Here is a 19,282-nt window from a genome sequence, read left to right as displayed (position 1 = left end):
AAAAAAGTAAACTTTTACTTGTTTTGGCTTAGACCTTTAAATTTATTGTATCTATGAATTTGAAATAAAAAATACAATGTCTATACATGGGTTGTAGTTAGTGGTGATCTGACGATATGTTGTAATACCCACAGTGAATTGTAATTGTGTCATTCTCAATTGCATCTATCAGTGAACTGGGTCATTATAATTATGTTACCTTACTGGCATGTTTGAGATTTCCATTTCAAGACTTGGCATATAAAAACTTTATCCTGATTTGAAGTCCTTTCAGCATTTAGTTATTCTTGTTGACAAAAGAAACACATGCGTTTTCAAGGTTTTAAAATTTTAACTCAGATATACGTTAGTGAAAAGCATGCTGGTATTTGTTTTGACATTAAAATGCCAATCTAAGTTGTTGTAAATTATATGGTAACTTGATGGGACAAGAAAAGCAAACAACAGGCAACAGGGCTGCATATTTTACATGTCTAAAACTACATGCATACAAGATGTCTCTATACTTATTTTAAAGTTGGGAAGTTTAGGAGGTTAGAAAGGCTGGTAGAATGCTGTAAAGATGCTAAAAACCATTTAGGCTTTTCCTTTTAAAATAACCTTGGAATATTGTGCAAAGCGTCTACTAATATCTGTTTACCAAATCTTCCTAAAGAATTCACCCTGGTGGGGTTGGGCCCAAGCAAGCAGTGTGTTAGAGTGAGCCAGGAGTGAGCCCAGTGGTGCTTGGTGCCTGCAGTAAGGACAGCCAAGCACATGCCCATCTGGCACGGCTCGGAGACTGACTACAATACAGGTTGATTGAGCAAATAAATAGATAGATTGACGATAGTGCGAGCCAGGTTCACGTTGTCAGGAAAGGAGGGTGCAAATGAAAAGAGGGAGATCTTGAATGGATCCTATGGGTTTGGATTGGAATTTAATCTATAAGTGTGCACTTGTGGTTTTCAGTATATACATATAGAAATAAATCTTGATGGAATTGTGTATATACTCAATATACAGGTGGTTTCTACCACCCACTGAAGATGGTCCAGAGAAGGATTATACCCAGAAGAAATGAGTTCCTTTACAATTCAGATCTTAGTTTCTCTACTGAATAAAAATAGGACTCTTTGGAGAAAGGCTGATCCTAGAGCTGGGTCACAGAAAGCACAATATGAGCCTGGAACATTTTGCTGCCCAGGAAAGTAAATAAGTGCTCAAGGAACGATGGTGCCATGTCAGAATGACATAGGGGCCAGTCTTAAGAGGGCTCCTACTGCTCCTATCTGGACAATTTTAAAACAAAATAAATAATTTGAGCATCAGAAAGATACTTTGAGTATCAAAAGAAAGGAAGGAAGGAAGGGAGGGAGGGAGGGAGGGAGGAGGGAAATAAGAGCAAAAGGAAATAATTTATAGATATATTTCATCGAATAACAGGAATCCATGAGTCCACCTGCATAAAAATGAATAAACAGGAGAATAGAAATATCTTCCTGTGATAACTAACAAATGTAAAAAGCATGTTGGAATTAGAAAGGTACAATCTGGCAACCATCATAGTAGTAATTAATCCAGACAAGAAATATTAACTGATGCTCGAGTGAGTGGGTGAAATTTGGATGATGAACAGTCTCAAAGTGTCTCCCTATGAATATATTCACTAATTTCAAAGGGGAAAGTAGTCATTTTACAGCAAAGAAGCCTGGCAGACATCTTTGTAATCAAATGATCAAAGTTATCACCACCAGTAACAGGACCCACTGACACTGGGACACCTGATAGGTTGCAATGAGAAGAATGCAATGACTCCCGGTGGTACTCCTGCCCAAGACACATATCCTAGGTCCAACCATGAGAGAACATCAGACAGACTCAACCTGAGAGGATCTTCAGGAATGATAAGGTTGTGAAAGCCAACAAACAGCTGAGACTCTGATCTCAATCAGCAGAGACTGGAGAGGCAGGAAAACAGGGTGTAACATGTGATCCCAGACTGGGTCTTTTACTGTAAAGGACGTTACTGGACAAGTGACAAAACTTGAATGAGTTCTCTGAGTGAAAGTTATACTGGTGGCTTTTGAACTGTTCTTGAAAACTTTTTTTTCACATTTTAAATTGTTTGAGAATAAAAACTAATTTTAAAAAGATTATGATCCATTTGACATGAGATGGTGCTTGACGCTAAACATGCCATTCGAGAACCTTATTTTGGATTAAATTATTTCCCAATAAAAGGAAATTATCCTGTCTCCATTTCCCCATGTCCCACTCTATTCCACTTTAATCTGCTTTCAGTACCCATGAATTGTCAATTAAATTGCTCTTCCTAATTTCAGTGGTCATTTTCAGGTAACCAAAGGACATCTTTTACCCTTTAGCTAGACCTCCCGGTGGGATTTAACACTTGATCCTCATTTTATGTTCTATGTTACCAGGCCAGGGTGACTTTTGTGGCCTTAAAAGACTGAATATTCTGAATCCTGCCCACATTCCAATTTCAATTCATATCCCTCTTAGCCAGATTTTTAGATCTAGGGAGTTCCTAAACCCTAAAAATATTAGGACACATGCAAACACTCAAATTCCCTTCCAAGATTTAAAAATTAAAACAATATTAGTTAAACCATTAAATAAGTATAAGAAAATTCTACAAAAGATTATTTTCCCTCAGTATATACTTTATGCTTCAAATAAATTTGTCACATTTAAAAATGGTTCTCTTATGGGCTTCCCTGGTGGTGCAGTGGTTGAGAGTCCACCTGCCGATGCAGGGGACACGGTTCGTGCCCTGGTCCAGGAAGATCCCACATGCCGCGGAGCAACTAAGCCCGCGAGCCACAACTACTGAGCCCCTGTGTCACAACTACTGAGCCCGTGTGCCACAACTACTGAGCCCGTGTGCCACAACTACTGAAGCCTGCACACCTAGAGTCCGTGCTCCGCAACGAGAGAAGCCACCGCAATGAGAAGCCCGCACACCTCAATGGAGACCCAATGCAGCCAGAAATGAATAAAAATAAAATAAATAAATTTACAAAAAAGCAAAACAGAACAAAAAAAACGGACTCCTGGGCTTCCCTGGTGGCGCAGTGGTTAAAGAGTCCCCCTGCCGATGCAGGGGACACGGGTTCGTGCCCCAGTCCGGGAAGATCCCACATGCCGTGGAGCGGCTGGGCTCATGAGCCATGGCCGCTGAGCCTGCGCATCCGGAGCCTGTGCTCCGCAACGGGAGAGGCCACAACAGTGAGAGTCCACAGCAGTGAGAGGCCCATGTACCACAAAAAAAAAAAAAAAAAAATGGTTCTGTTGTATTTTGGGGTGACTACTAGCTCCCAAATTAAATGCTTTAAGATGTCTATTCCTACCCCCCTCAAAAAAATCTGAATCACTTTGATGTACAACTGAAACTGACACAACTATACTTCAGTTAAAAAAAAGTGCCTATTCTTGCTCACTATGCTTCAGCCACCCCCATTCTCTTGCCTGTGCTCTAGGAAAACCAAGACCTTTCTGCCTGGAATTTTCTTCCCATTTGCAGTTTTCATGGCTGACTTACGATTCAGGTCAGCTCGAATATCACCTTCTGAGAGGGGGCCTTCCAAGACTACTCTACTTAAAATTATTCTATCCATTTTCTCATTCCAGTTCCTCAGCTACTTATTTCTTTTCATAGAATTTGTCACAATTTATAATTATCTGGATTGGTTTATTTACTTACACGTGTGTGTGTTTCTGAATGTGTTTTTCTCCCCTTTAGTATAATAGTTTCATGACAGCAACTGTATTGTCTTATTTCTCTATGAATTAAAAAAACATATTTGTTGAGAAAAACACACATAGCATAAAATTTACCAATCTATTTACATTAAAACAATCCATAGGATATAAGGGAGATGTTCAAGATACAAAGTGTCTATTATAAAGTTTGGAAATAAATTATTTTTCAACAGATTGAAGCTCTCCTTTATAACATAATATAATCTCCATTTTTCGGGCTTTATTGACCCCTCTGTATTTGTTAGGTGAATGATCAAGTGGGTGAATATGTTTGCATTTTTATCCTGGAATGAGGTGATATCTAACCTTGCATCTTCACTTCCTTCAGGACTCTGTTTCAGTTACCTTATCAGAGAGGCCTTCTCTGATCACCAGTTAAATAACATTCCCCCACCCCCTTGATGCTCTATCCCCCTTATCTGATTTATTTTTCATAACTCTTATCACCACATTATATATTTTTGTTTACTGTTTTTTCTTTTACTGGAATGTACCCTCCATGAGACTTTGACTCCTAGATCTCTTACATAGTAGGGGCTCAAACATTGTCTACTGAATGAACAAAAAGCCACTGAAGAATTTTGAGCAAGGAAATAACTTAATTTGTATTATGTTATTTTCTCTCTGGTGGAGATAGGAATAAGCTGGTAGAAGGAAAACAGGAGATAAGGATTGTTTTACAAAAGAGTCATTGGATAAATTACAAATTCTTATCTAAACTATGTCAATAAAGCTGATGTAGAGGGAATGGATGAAAAATATTTCATAGGAAGATATGACAGAACTGGCTGATCTACTGGATATGAGTACTGTACAGTGAGAGAGAGACAATTAGAATGACTCAGATTTCTGGGTGAGCAACTACATGGATGCTTTTGCCTCTATGAAAAAGAAGATGCAGGAAAAGCATCAGGTCTTTAAGGAGTGGAATGAAAGGAGAGGAGAGGAGAAAGGATGGTGGGTGGTTCTGATGAGTTCAAAGCTAGCCTTTTCAAGTCTGGAGTACCACTGGGATATCTAAGGTAAAATATTCAATCCATAGATTAATATTAATATCTGGACATCAGGAGAGGGATCAGAATTTGAGGAAGTTTTTCAGTCACTATGCTATGGAGGTGGAGGAGATCGTATAAAGAAATTGTATAGTGCACTAAGCAAAGAACTTCAAGGCTGGAACTCTAGAAATAATTTACATATCAGTGGTAGAAGCAGGAAAATAAACTAGTGAATAAAACTGAGAAAGAGGTAGAAGAAAAACCAAGGAGTGATATTAAGGAAGTGAAGGAATGATTAACAATATCAAAGATCACAGAATCCAAATTACATGAAGACTTAGGGCTTGACTTGGGTTTACCATTTAGATCAATGGGAAACTGGAAAAGTGGGTGTGGATAACAAATTGCATTGTTTAAAAAGCACACAACATGTGGGAGAGCAGAAAGCACAGTGCTCCTAACATTCCATTATCAAACAGTGGTCTACTAATGAAAGGCTAACTAACATCTTTGGAGGTGATTTTTATGAGTTAATTTTAATTTTGTAAATTATTTAATATAATCTGTTGGCTTTTTCAAATTTAGGATGTCATTTATGTTTATTACATTTATGTTTATCTACTGTTTATTTATAATAAATGAGTAGTAGATATAATATTAAGAATTTTGTCTCTATCAATTTTTCCCCCCTGGGGAAATTAAATGCTCTGTTTCTTATTTCTTTATGTATAAAATAGGAAAACTTAAATAGTTTATAAAACAATATTTTATAAAACTGATGAAATGTATAAGCACAGGAGGTTGTTGTAAAGAATTAGTAAGAATATAACTACAAAGTAAGTGCCTAGAAAATGCCCAGAGTATACACCAAAGAGATCCAGAAATCAACATCATCACCATTTCTATTATTTCAAATGGTTTATATTATTTCAATTGTCTTTGTATTTATCAGAGATCCAAAACTATGTTATTTTTATCCTTAAGAATGTTAAAATCTTATTAGGAAGACAGGTCTCTGAACATAATTGTACTAAAAATGTTACTGCCTGACCAAATGAGTAAGTAAAATGCAAGTAATGGACGAGTTTGAGAAGACCATTCTCACTCCTTGAATATTTTATCTCTTTCTTTGGCTAAGAGAATATTATATTGTCCCAGGTTTTCTTTATACTTTTCTAGCAATATCTTTTCAATTTCATTTACCGATTGCTTGCCTCCTACCTGGTGTATAAATGTAGGAGTTCATCAAAGTTTGTCCTGGGCCATGTCGGTTTTCTTGGCAGTCTCTCCACAATAATAGCATTACCCAAACCCATTGCTTGAACTACCAACTATATGAGTATGTTTCCAGTGATATCTCCATCACAGGTCTTTCTTCTGAGCTGAGGACTAATGTATCCAGAGGTTCTTGGACTTCCCCATTCTAATATTTAACACATGTTCAAAACTCAAGATATATTGTTCTTGATTCCAGGTGGTATTTTGTCATTGTCCCTATACCAGCAGTCACTCAAAAAGTCAACTTCAATTTCCTCATCTAAAATGTTGCACATATTAAACAATCAAGAGTAATCCCTGGCACCTCCATCCTCACTCCCTGTATGCACAATCACATCGTGTCAGTTCCATCTTTTAAATAATCCTCAGTCTCTTCATGACCATCTGAGATCAGACTATCACACCTTCTCCACCACCCACTTCCAATCCATCTCCAGCATGAAGCCTAAGTGATCCGTATTAAAAATATTAATCTGATCATGTTACAACGTGATCAAGGAGTCTTTTATTTATTTGATAAAATGAATTAATAGGATTTTTTTTCAATTTCCAAGGTTTTTCTTTCCCTCTAATGTTCTAGTTTTCCAAATGCAAAATATATTTATAGTGATATACAAAACATGGGTTCTTACATTATGAAAACAAAATTTTATTTCTTTTTAAAAATAGTATTTATCAGTTTAACTTTATTTAATTAAAATTAATTTAATATAATTTATTGGACCACTTAGGAAGCTAGATTAATTTAAAATATGTATATATATATTTTTTTAAATTTCTTTATTGGAGTATAATTGCTTTACAGTGTAAAATATGTATATTTTAGAATACTTAAAAATATATAAACATTAGTATCAATATACTGTTTAAAAAACACTGTTCATCAAAACTTTATTGCCTTAGCAAGATCAAAAATTTTCAAATAAAAGTATTTGTGAATCTCCCCTCCTATCCTCATACAATACTCATAAGATAAGTAAAGTGTATTTATACCAAAATTAGCTTAAATTTAGAAGATACTGGACATATTTCTATGAGTGTCTTTTAATAATCATGAAGAAAATTACAAGAACATAGAAAAATAAAAGGAAATCAGAGAAGCAGACTACATATCTTGAAAAATTGGGATAGTTAGCAATTTGCAGATCAAATTGTACAATATGATTTTAGAAGCCATTGTTGCCCCAGGGCCACCATAAAAAGAAGAGCAGAATTACCAAACGGAATAATTTAACTCTTTTATGTCTTTTTTTAAATGTTAAGTGAATTTCGGAAAACTTAGTTGTGTATTCGTATAGAGAGAGTGCAAAATGCAAAATAAAAGACTTTTACATTTGATAACTTTGATTCTTTATGACCATTCCCTTTAGTGTATGTAACACATAAAACAGACAAGTACATTCATACATTCACAAAATAAAATAATATTGTCTTCTTGATCCTTCTGTATAAGCTGTTAGTTGATTACTGTGGAATAATACAATATTTTGTAAAATACAATCTTAGTGGTCAGGAGTATGGGCTGCAGAACAGCAGAACTGGCTGGAATCCCAGTCCTGCATATATTAGTTACATAGTTATGCCTTGACTAGGTCACTTGGCTTTTGTTTAATGTATTTTTTAAATTAAATTGTATATATTTAGGGTGTACAACATTATGTTTTAATATATATCTAAATAGTGAAGTGATTATTACTGTCAAGCTAATTAACACATCCATCTCCTCAGAGAGTTACCAATTTTTGTTGTGTGGTGATAGGACCTGAAATCTGTTCTCTTAGCAAATTTCCACTATACAATATAATTAATTATAATATGATTAACACCATACTGTACATTAGATCTCTCTCTAGACTTACAATCCTACATAACTGTGTATTTGCATCCTTTGACCAACATCTTCCCCTTTCCCCTACCTCCCCCTGTCTGGTCTTAACTTCAGTGTCTTCGGTTGAAGAACAGGATTAATAATACCCAATTCATGTGGTTTTTGTAAACATTAAATAAAATACTATAAGAAAAGCACCTAGCACAGTGACTGGCACTCAGTAGGTGCTCAATAATGGTAATTATTATCATTAGGAGCCTGTTAAATGCATGGCTTTGATTAAATAACATGGTAATTTCTCACTTTTAAAAGTATTTTGATATTTGAGAGATTTGTTTTATACTGTAAAGAAAATTAGAAATTAGTTTCTCATCACTCCTATAAATAGTCCCATTTTAAAAGCCTATGTATTTTTAATATTTTGAGGGGGGAGGACTCTGCCTTTATTAGTATTTTTACATGTGAAAAAGGAAAATGTGCATGTAAACTAGAATCACAATTATCTGCATTACAATAATATCTATAATCCAAAATACTAGGAAATCAAGGCAATTTCTACCTGGTTTTGGAATGCTTCTAAATATGACTACATTTGATATTCTGGAAATTAACTTCAAATCAATACAAAGCCAAATTGTGTTGCTTTAAAACTGGATAGGCAAGAAATTTTCAACCTGTGTTGGCTTTGGTGCTTAGAAGGTGCTTGGCCCGAAATAGGAGTCCATGACCTATCCTTTTTCCTCCTCCTTCCCTTCTACTTGGTGTTACAATTATTGTTGTTGATGATGATGTTATTACCCTTGATGTGATCTTTTGAGACTTCAATGTTCTGCACTCTGTACAATGATGGTGCTTTTCTTCAGTTGTGATAATGTTTCCATGTTCATCAATGAAGTCTGATGTTAGAGTTTGAAGGTAAAATATTGGGTTGGCCAAAATGTTTGTTTATTTTTTTCCATAAGTTGGCTCTTGTAGCACTTAGTTTTAACTTCATTCAAAACAATTTTGTTAGACTGTATGTGACAGCTATCATATCAGCGTGCATTTAAAAAAAGACATCAAAATTGGTGAATTTTTGCATAGTCATTTTAATATTGAAGATGGAAGAAAAAAGGCAAGATTTTCAGTACATTATGCTTTATTTTAAGAAAAGTAAAAGCACAACCGAAATGCACAGAAAGTTTTGTGCAGTGTATGCAGAAGGTGCTGTGACTGATTGCACGTGTCAAAAGTGGTTTGCAAAGTTTCGTGCTGGAGATTCCTCACTGGACGGTGCTCCACATTTGGGTAAACCAGATGAAGCTGATAGTAATCAAATCGAGACATTAACTGAGAACTATCAATGTTATACCACATGGGAGACAGCTGACATACTCAAAATATCCAAATCAAGCTCTGAAAATCATTTGCACCAGCTTGGTTATGTGAATCACTTTGATGTTTGGGCTCCACATAAGTTAAGTGAAAAAAACCTTCTTGACCATATTTCCACAGGCAATTCTCTACTGGAACATAATGAAAACTTTCCGTTTTTAAAACAAATTGTGACGGGCGATGAAAAGCGGATACTGTACAATAACGTGGAACAGAAGAGATCGTGGGGCAAGTGAAATGAACCACCACCACCACACCAAAAGCCGATCTTCATCCAAAGAAGGTGATGTTATGTATATGTTGGGATTGGAAGGGAGTCCACTATTATGAGCTCCTTCCAGAAAATGAAACGATTAATTCCAACACGTACTGCTCCCAAGTAGACCAACTGAAAGCAGCACTCGATGAAAAGCATCCAGAATTAGTCAAGAGAAAATGCATAATCTTCTATCAGGATAACACAAGACCGCATGTTTCTTTGATGACAAGGCAAACCTGCTACAGCTGGGCTGGAAAGTGCTGATTCATCCACCATATTCACCAGACATTACACCTTCGGGTTTCCATTTATTTAGGTCTTCACAAAATTCTCTTAATGGAAAAAGTTTCAATTCCCTGGAAGACTGTAAAAGGCACCTGGAACAGTTCTTTGCTCAAAAAGATAAAAAGTTTTGGGAAGATGGAATTATGAAATTACCTGAAAAATGGCAGAAGGTAGTGGAACAAAAGGGTGAATATGTTGCTCAATAAAGTTCTTGGTGAAAATAAGTCTTTTATTTTTAACTTACAAACCAAAGGCAATTTTTGGCCAACCCAATACTTTTTAGAATGCTTCAAATTTCACTAACTCAATACTCTCCAAAAATAATAATTTTCGGGCTTCCCTGGTGGTGCAGTGGCTGAGAGTCTGCCTGCCAATGCAGGGGGCATGAGTTCGTGCCCCGGTCTGGGAAGATCCCACATGCAGCGGAGCGGTTGGGCCTGTGAGCCGTGACCACTGAGCCTGCGCATCCGGAGCCTGTGCTCCACAACGGGAGACGCCACAACAGTGAGAGGTACGTGTACCGCAAAAAAAAAATAATAATAATAATAATTTTCCCCAAAATGCCGACACTGTCTATTCTGAGTTACTAAAAAAAGACTTGTTGCATATAAATACATTTGTAAAACTTCTACCACATCTCAATTTTTTAACATAACACAACTTCTCTTCTATGAGAATTTATTTAACAACATTTAACGTTCAAGAATAACATACTGTAGAGTATTCAGGAAAGAGATACAAATAAATAAATCTCTAGATAATTCCATTTCCTATGATACAGCAAAGTGAGGAGCCTGAAACTTACTTTTTCAGTTCAAAACACATAGAAATGCTAGATAAAATGTAACACACATCCTTTAAATTATATCTCTATGTATCCAATAAGGTAGGAGAAACTTTCAGGGGGGGTGAGAGAAAGAAAGAAAGAAAGAGGGCTTCCCTGGTGGCGCAGTGGTTGAGAGTCCGCCTGCCGATGCAAAGGACACGGGTTCATGCCCTGGTCCGGGAGGATCCCACATGCCGCACAGCAGCTAGGCCTGTGAGCCATGGCCGCTGAGCCTGCGCTCCACAACGGGAGGGGCCACAACAGTGAGAGGCCTATGTACTGCAAAAAAAAAAAAAAAAAAAAAAAAGAAAGAAAGAAAGAAAGGGAAAACTCTAAACTACAGGGTACCTGATGATACTGGGCTGTTAGTATTCAGAGGGTATTTGCTAATCTTTGTAATGCAGAAGTTTGGATTTTAAAGGCCAAGCAGAATTAGAAATCAAGTGTTGGACTTGTGCAAGGAATAGGAACACCCCTCCTTGTCCACGCCCCCACACTAGCACATAATGCCTAAAAATGCTAAAATTGCAGTTGAAGCAGATACTGGAGAAAAATTCACTAGTCAGCAAAGAGAGGTGACAAGGAAACTTGTCTCTGTTTCACTGGCCTATAGAAAAAAAATGAAAAAGAAGTTACTTTCTGAGAATTCATAAGCCACAGGCTTGCTCAACAAAATTATGGCTTTCAAATTTACTCTGGCTAGTAAGGTATAACCCCCAAGCCAAGAAATTAAAATACAGAAAGTAGTTCTAAATTGCTGTCTTTTGAAGGAGGCATAAATCCTCTCTGGATTGACTCTGGAATTACAAGATTCCTGAAGATAAAAGCCAGAGAAATTTAAACTCATAATTTAAAGATGCAAAACATAAGAAAACAAGCATAATGAACAAGATTCAGCAGAAACATCACACATAAAAATTTGGCTCCTATAGATTTCAGGTAAATTTTAAGATTGAGAATATGGTAAAACATTCAAAAATTATTTAAAGAAATAAAAGGTGGAACAAAATATATAAGAAAGGAATGAGCTAATATTAAAAAGAACCAGTCAGATTTGATAAATAACCAAATAGATTCTCTAAGAAAAAAAATATATTATTGCAATTAGAAACTCATTAGTTGTGTTAAGCAGATGAGACAAAGCTATAGAATGTATTTGTGAATTGAAAGATAGATTGGACATCTAGTAGTCTAGGAGAAAAAGTGATTAAAAATATTAAATACAAATATTAACATGCGGAGGATGAAATGAGGTCTAACATATATTTAATTAACATTTCAGAAGGAGAGAAAAAAGAGAATTATGGAGAAGGGATTCAAAGATAGAATGTCTAAGAGTTTTCCAGAACTGACTAAAAATTTAGATTCAGGGAGGACAATAATTTCCAAACAAGATTTTTTTAAAAAATCAATCTTACACACAATGGTGTAAGAGCAAGTCGCCAAGGAGCATAAAAATAAGCAAGAGAGAAGAGAGATTACTCCTAAGAAACAATATTAAAGCAGACGGGAAACTTCTTAACAAGGGGAAACAAAAGGTAGAATGCAATAGAATAATACATTGAAAGTGCTGAAAGAAAATAAAATTCCAATCTAGAATTGTACATCAAGCTAAACTATCAAAAGAAAGAAGGTGAAATTAAGATATTTTCAGAAAAACGAAAATTGAAGCAGGTTACCAACAGACCCTGATTAGAAACCATTAAAAGTAGAGAATGTGTGTCAAATGGAAAGGAAATAAGTCCAGAAAGAGGAGAAACACAGGAAGGCACAGTAAGAGAAAAAACTGGCAAACATGGGAAAACCTAAAAATACAGTGACTACATAAAAATAAATTTATAAAAATGATAATATTGAAGTTAAAAAAGAGGTAGAACAAAATTGCAGGACAAAAGTAGGATACAGGATGGTAGAGGATGAGCACAGTTACGTTACGCCAAGTGTCGTGGACTGTATTTTATCCCCCTCAAAATTCATATGTTAAAGCCCCAACCTTGAATGTGACTGTTTGGAGATGGGGCCTTTAGGTGGTACTTAAGGTTAAATGAGGTCATGAGGGCAGGCCCCAATCCCATAGGACTGGTGTCCTTATAAGAAGAGGGAGAGACCCAGAGACCGCTCTCTCTCCCTATGTGCCCAAAGGAAAGGTCATGTGAAGGTGTGGTGATAAGTCAGCCATCTACAAGTTCTGAAGAGAGTCCTCACTAGAAACCAACCTTGGCATGTTGATCTTCGACTTCCAGCCTCCAGAACTATGAGAAAATAAATTTCTGTTGCTTAAGCCACCCAGTCTGTGGTATCCTGTTATGGCAGCCCAAGAAACACCAAGTTTCTTTCATAGTTCAGGACAAAGATCAAGATGTTAAGTTACTTTTGACTTTTATAAATATTCATTTAAAACTTATAGAGATAATCCCTAAAATCGGAAATTTACTAGTGGGGGAGATATATTTTTAAAAAATTATTTGATGGAGCCAAAGGAAGGAAAAAACGAAGGAATAAAAGGAAAAAAGAAAAAGCAGGACCAGGGGTGGAGTCAAGATGGCGGTGTGGGAAGACGCAGAGTTCGTGTCTCCCCACAACTAGGGTGCCTGCCAGACGCTGGTGGGGACCCTGATGCCCAAGGAAATGGGAGGAATCCTCAAGCGAACCGCCAGGGATTGGGCCATAGCTCCTGCAGTGGGAACTCTGAGTCCAAACCACTGGACTAACAGAAAACCTCAGACCCCAGGGAACAGTCATTGGAGTGTGGTCTACCAGAGGTCCTCATCTCATCACCAAGACCCAGCTATACCCAAGAGCCTACAAATTCCAGTGTTGGAAGCCTCAGGCCAAATAACCAGTAAGACAGGAACACAATCGCAGGCATTAAAAAAAAAAAAAAAGAGAGACAGCACAAAAATATGTCACAGATGAAGGAGCAACGTAAAAACCTACAAGACCAAATAAATGAAGAGGAAATAGGCAATCTACCTGAAAAAGAATTCAGAGTAATGATAGGAAAGATGATCCAGAATCTCGGAAATAGAATTGAGGCACGGATTGAGAAAATACAAGAAATGTTTAACAAAGATGTAAAAGAACTAAAGAACAAACAAACAGAGATGAACAACACAATAACTGAAATGAAAAATACACTACAAGGAATCAATAACAGAATAACTGAGGCAGAAAAACGAAGTGAGCTGGAAGACAAAATGGTGGAAATAACTGCTGAGGAGCAGAATAAAGAAAAAAGAATGAAAACAATTGAAGACAGTCTGAGACCTCTGGGACAACACTAAACGCACCAACATTCGAATTATAGGGGTCCCAGAAGAAGAGAAAAAGAAAGGGTCTGAGAAAATATTTGAAGAGATTATAGTGGAAAACTTCCCTAACATGGGAAAAGAAATAGTCACCCAAGTCCAGGAAGCACAGAGAGTCCCATACAGGATAAACCCTAGGAGAAACACACCAAGACACATATTAATCAAACTAACAAAACATAAATTCAAAAAGAAATATTAAAAGGAGCAATGGAAAAACAAAAAATAACTTACAAAGGAATCCCCATAAGGTTATCAGCTGATTTTTCAGCAGAAACTCTGCAGGCCAGAAGTGTGTGGCAGGATATACTTAAAGTGATGAAAGAGAAAAACCTACAACCAAGATTACTCTACCCAGCAAGGATCTCATTCAGATTCAACAGAGAAAGCAAAAGCTTTTCAGACAAGCAAAAGCTAAGAGAATTCAGCACCACCAAACCAGCTCTACAACAAATTCTCAAGGAACTTCTCTAGGCAGGAAACAAGAGAAGAAAAAACCCCACAAAAACAAACCCAAAACAATTAAGAAAATGGTAATAGGAACATACGTATCGATAATAACCTTGAATGTAAATGGACTAAATGCCCCAAGCAAAAGACACAGACTGGCTGAATGGATAGAAAAACAAGACCCATATATATGCTGTCTAGAAGAGACCCACTTCAGACCTAGGGACACATACAGACTGAAAGTGAAGGAATGGATAAAGATATTCCATGCAAATGGAAATCAAAAGAAAGCTGGAGTAGCAATACTCATATCAGATAAAATAGACTTTAAAATAAAGACTGTTACAAGAGATAAGGAAGGACACTACATAATGATCAAGGGATCAATCAAAGAAGAAGATGTAACAATTATAAATATTTATACACCCAACATAGGAGCACCTCAATACATAAGGCGAATGCTAACAACCATGAAAGGGGAAATTGACACTAACACAATAAGAGTAGGGGAATTTAATACCCCATTTACACCAATGGAAAGATCATCCAAAGAAAATAAAAAAAGGAAACACAAACTTTAAATGACACAATAGACCAGACAGATTTAATCGATATTTATAGAACATTCCACCTGAAAGTGGCAGAATACAGTTTCTTCGCAAGTGCACACAGAACATTCTCCAGGACAGATCACATCTTGGGTTACAAATCAAGCCTCAGAAAATTTAAGAAAATTGAAATCGTATTAAGTATCATTTCTGACCACAACACTATGAGATAGCAAATCAGTTACAGGAAAAAAACTGTAAAAAACCACAAATACATGGAGTCTAAACAGTATACTACTAAATAACCAAGAGATCACTGAAGAAATCAAGGAATACCTAGAAAAAAATGACAATGAAAACACGACGATCCAAAACCTATGGGATGCAGCAAAAGCAGTTGTAAGAGGGAAGTTTATAGCAATACAATTCTACCTCAAGAAACAAGAAACATCTCAAACAAACAATCTAACCCTACACCTAAAGCAACTAGAGAAAGAAGAACAATGAAAACCCAAAACCAGTAGAAGGAAAGAAATCATAAAGATCAGAGCAGAATAGATGAAATAGAAACAAAGAAAACGAAAGCAAAGATCAATAAAACTAAAAGCTGGTTCTTTGAGAAGATAAACAAAATTGATAAACCCTTAGCCAGACTCATCAAGAAAAAAGGGAGAGGATGCAAATCAATAAAATTAGAAATGAAAAAGGAGAAATCACACCTGATGCTGCAGAAATACAAAGGATTATAAGAGACTACTACAAACAACTATATGCCAATAAAATGGACAACCATGAGGAAATGGACAAATACTTGGAAAGGTACATTTCTCTAAGACTGAACCAGGAGGAATTAGAAAATATAAACAGACCTATCACAAGTAATGAAGTTGAAACTGTGATGAAAAATCTTCCAACAAACAAATGTTCAAGATCAGATGGCTTCACAGGCAAATTCTATCAAACATTAGGTAAAAGCTAACACCAATCCTTCTCAAACTCTTCCAAAAAACTGCACAGGGAGGAACACTCCCAAATTCATTCTACAAAGCCACCATCACCCTGACACCAAAACCAGAAAAAGATATCACAAAAAAAGAAAATTATAGACCAATATCACTGACGAACACGATGCAAAAATCCTAAACAAAATACAAGCAAATAGAATCCAACAATATATTAAAAGGATCATACACCATAATCAAGTGGGATTTATCCCAGGGATGCAAGGATTCTTCAATATACGCAAATCAATCAATGTGATACACCATATTAACAAATTAAGAAATAAAAACCATATGATCATCTCAATAGATGCAGAAAACACTTTGACAAAATTCAACACCAATTTATAATAAAAATTCTCCAGAAGTGGGCATAGAGGGAACCTACCTCAACATAATAAAGGCCATATATGACAAACCCACAGCAAACATCATACGCAATGGTGAAAAACTGAAAGCATTTCCACTAAGATCAGGAACAAGACAAGGATGTCCACTCTCGCCACTATTATTCAACATAGTTCTGGAAGACCTAGACATGGCAATCAGAGAAGAAAAGGAAATAAAAGGAATACAAATTGGAAACAAAGACGTAAAACTGTCACTGTTTGCAGATGACATGATAATATACATAGAAAATCCTAAAGATACCATCAGAAACTACTAGAACTAATCAACGAATTTGGTAAGACTGCAGGACACAAAATTAATGCAGAGAAATCTCTGGCATTCCTATATACTAACAATGAAAAATCAGAAAGAGAAATTAAGGAAACAATCCCATTTACCATCACAACAAAAAGAATAAAATACCTAGGAATAAACCTACCTAAGGAAGTAAAAGACTTGTACCCAGAAAACTATAAAACACTGATGAAAGAAATCAAAGATGACATAAACAGATGGAGATATATACCATGTTCTTGAATTGGAAAATCAATATTGTGAAAATGACTATACTACCCAAAGCAATCTACAGATTCAATGCAATCCCTCTCAAACTACCAATGGCATTCTTCACAGAATTAGAACAAAAAAATTTACAATTCGTATGGAAACACAAAAGACTCCAAACAGCCACAGCATCCTGAGAAAGAAAAATGGAGCTGGAGGAATCAGGCTCCCTGACTTCAAACTATACTACAAAGCTACAGTAATGAAAGCAGTATGGTACTGGCATGAAAACAGAAATAAAGATCAATGGTACAGGACAGAAAGCCCAGAGATAAACCCACGCACATATGGTCACCTAATTTACAACAAAGGAAACAAGAACATTCAACGGAGAAAAGACACCCTCTTCAGTAAGTGGTGCTGGGAAAACTGGACAGCTACATGCAAAAGAATGAAATTAGAACACTCCCTAACACCACACACAAAAATATACTCCAAGTGGATTAAAGATCTAAATGTAAGACCAGACACTATAAAACTCTTAGAGGAAAACATAGGAAAAACACCCTTCGACATAAACCACAGCAAGATCTTTTTTGATCCACCTCCTACAGTAATGGAAATAAAAACAAAAATAAACAGGACCTAATTAAACTTAAAAGCTTTTGCACAGCAAAAGAAACTACAAACAAGATGAAAAGACAACCCTTAGAATGGGAGAAAATATTTGCAAATGAAACAATGGACAAAGGATTAATCTCCAAAATATACAAACAGCTCGTGGAGCTCAATATCAAAAAACAAACAATTCAATTAAAAAATGGGCAGAAGACCTAAATAGACATTTCACCAAAGAAGATATACAGATGGCCAAGAGGCACATGAAAAGATACTCAACTCACTAATCATTAGAGAAATGCAAATCAAAACTACAATGAGGGGGCTTCCCTGGTGGCGCAGTGGTTGAGAGTCCGCCTGCCAATGCAGGGGACACAGGTTCGTGCCCCGGTCCGGGAGGATTCCACATGCCGCGGAGCGGCTGCGCCTGTGAGCCGTGGCCGCTGAGCCTGCGCGTCCCGAGCCTGTGCTCCGCGACAGGAGAGGCCACAGCGGTGAGGGGCCTGCGTACCGCAAAAAAAAAAAAAAAAAAAAAAAACACTACAATGAGGTATCACCTCACACTGGTCAGAATGGCCATTATAAAAATATGTAGAAACAATAAATGCTGGAAGGGTTGTGGTGAAAAGTGAACCCTCCTGCACTGTTGGTGGGAATGCAAATTCATACAACCACTATGGAAAACAGTATGGAGGTTCCTTAAAAAACTAAAATTAGAGCTACCATGCGACCCAGAAATCCCACTATTGGGCATATACCTTGAGAAAACCATAATTCAAAAAGAAACATGTACCACAGTGTTGTTTGCAGCACTATTTACGATAGCCAGGACATGGAACCAATCTAAATGTCCACTGACAGATGAATGGATAAAGAAGATGTGGCACATATATATAATGGAATATTACTCAGCCATAAAAAGAAACGAAATTGAGTTATTTGTAGTGAGGTGGATGGACCTAGAGTCTGTCATACAGAGTGAAGTAAGCCAGAAAGAGAAAAACAAATACTGTATGCTAACGCATATATATGCAATCTAAAAAAAAAGAAAAAATGGTACTGATGAACCTGGTGGCAGGGCAGGAATACACAGACATAGAGAATGGACTTGAGGACACAGGGTGTTGCGGGGGGGAACTGGGGCTAAGTGAGAGTAGCATCAACATATATGCACTACCGAATGTAAAACAGATAGCTAGTGGGAAGCAGCAGCATAGCCAGGGAGATCAGCTCGTTGCTTTGTGATGACCTAGAGGGGTGGGATAGGGAGGGTGAGAGGGAGGGCATATGGGGATATATGTATGCATATGGCTGATTCACTTTGACGTACAACAGAAACTAACACAGTACTGTGAAGCAATTATACTCCAATAGAGATCTATTGAAAAAAAAAAGAGGGACTCCCCTGGTGGTGCACTGGTTAAGAATCCACCTGCCAGTGCAGGGGACATGGGTTCGAGCCCTGGTCCGGGAAGATCCCACATGCTGCGGAGCAACTAAGCCCGTGTGCCACAACTACTGAGCCTGCGCTCTAGAGCCCATGAGCCACAACTACTGAAGCCCATGTGCCACAACTACTGAAGCCCACGCGCCTAGAGCCCGTGCTCTGCAACAAGAGAAACCACCACAATGAGAAGTCCGTGCACCACAATGAACAGTAGCCCCCACTGGCTGCAACTAGAGAAAGCCCGTGTGCAGCAACAAAGACCCAGAACAGCCAAAAATAAATAAATAAATTTATTTAAGAAAGAAAAAAGAAACAAAGAAAAGGCTGGACCAAAAGCAAAAGAAATGGTAGAAGTATACCCAAGTATAGCAATAATGAAAAGCGATTTTAAAAACACTGAATTTCA

General features: G+C 36.9%; 1 protein-coding gene across 10 annotated transcripts in view; it reads right to left on the bottom strand.

Annotated features, from left to right (window-relative positions):
• Positions 1–19,282, bottom strand: part of CNTNAP2 (contactin associated protein 2) — a 977,311-nt gene that overhangs the window by 877,441 nt on the left and 80,588 nt on the right. The window contains exon 3 of one of the 10 annotated variants that reach the window (XM_079931145.1): positions 3,707–3,785. The exons of the other annotated variants lie outside the window; for them this stretch is intronic. The gene's annotated coding sequence lies outside the window, so the exon portion shown is untranslated. The remainder of the gene's footprint in view (positions 1–3,706; positions 3,786–19,282) is intronic. 10 annotated transcript variants of the gene reach the window in all.

Source organism: Stenella coeruleoalba (genome assembly GCF_951394435.1).
Source record: "Stenella coeruleoalba genome assembly, chromosome: 9".
NCBI classification, from domain to species: domain Eukaryota; kingdom Metazoa; phylum Chordata; class Mammalia; order Artiodactyla; family Delphinidae; genus Stenella; species Stenella coeruleoalba.
The sequence above is the reverse complement of the archived record's forward strand: the minus strand, read 5'-3'. Positions and strand labels throughout refer to the sequence as shown.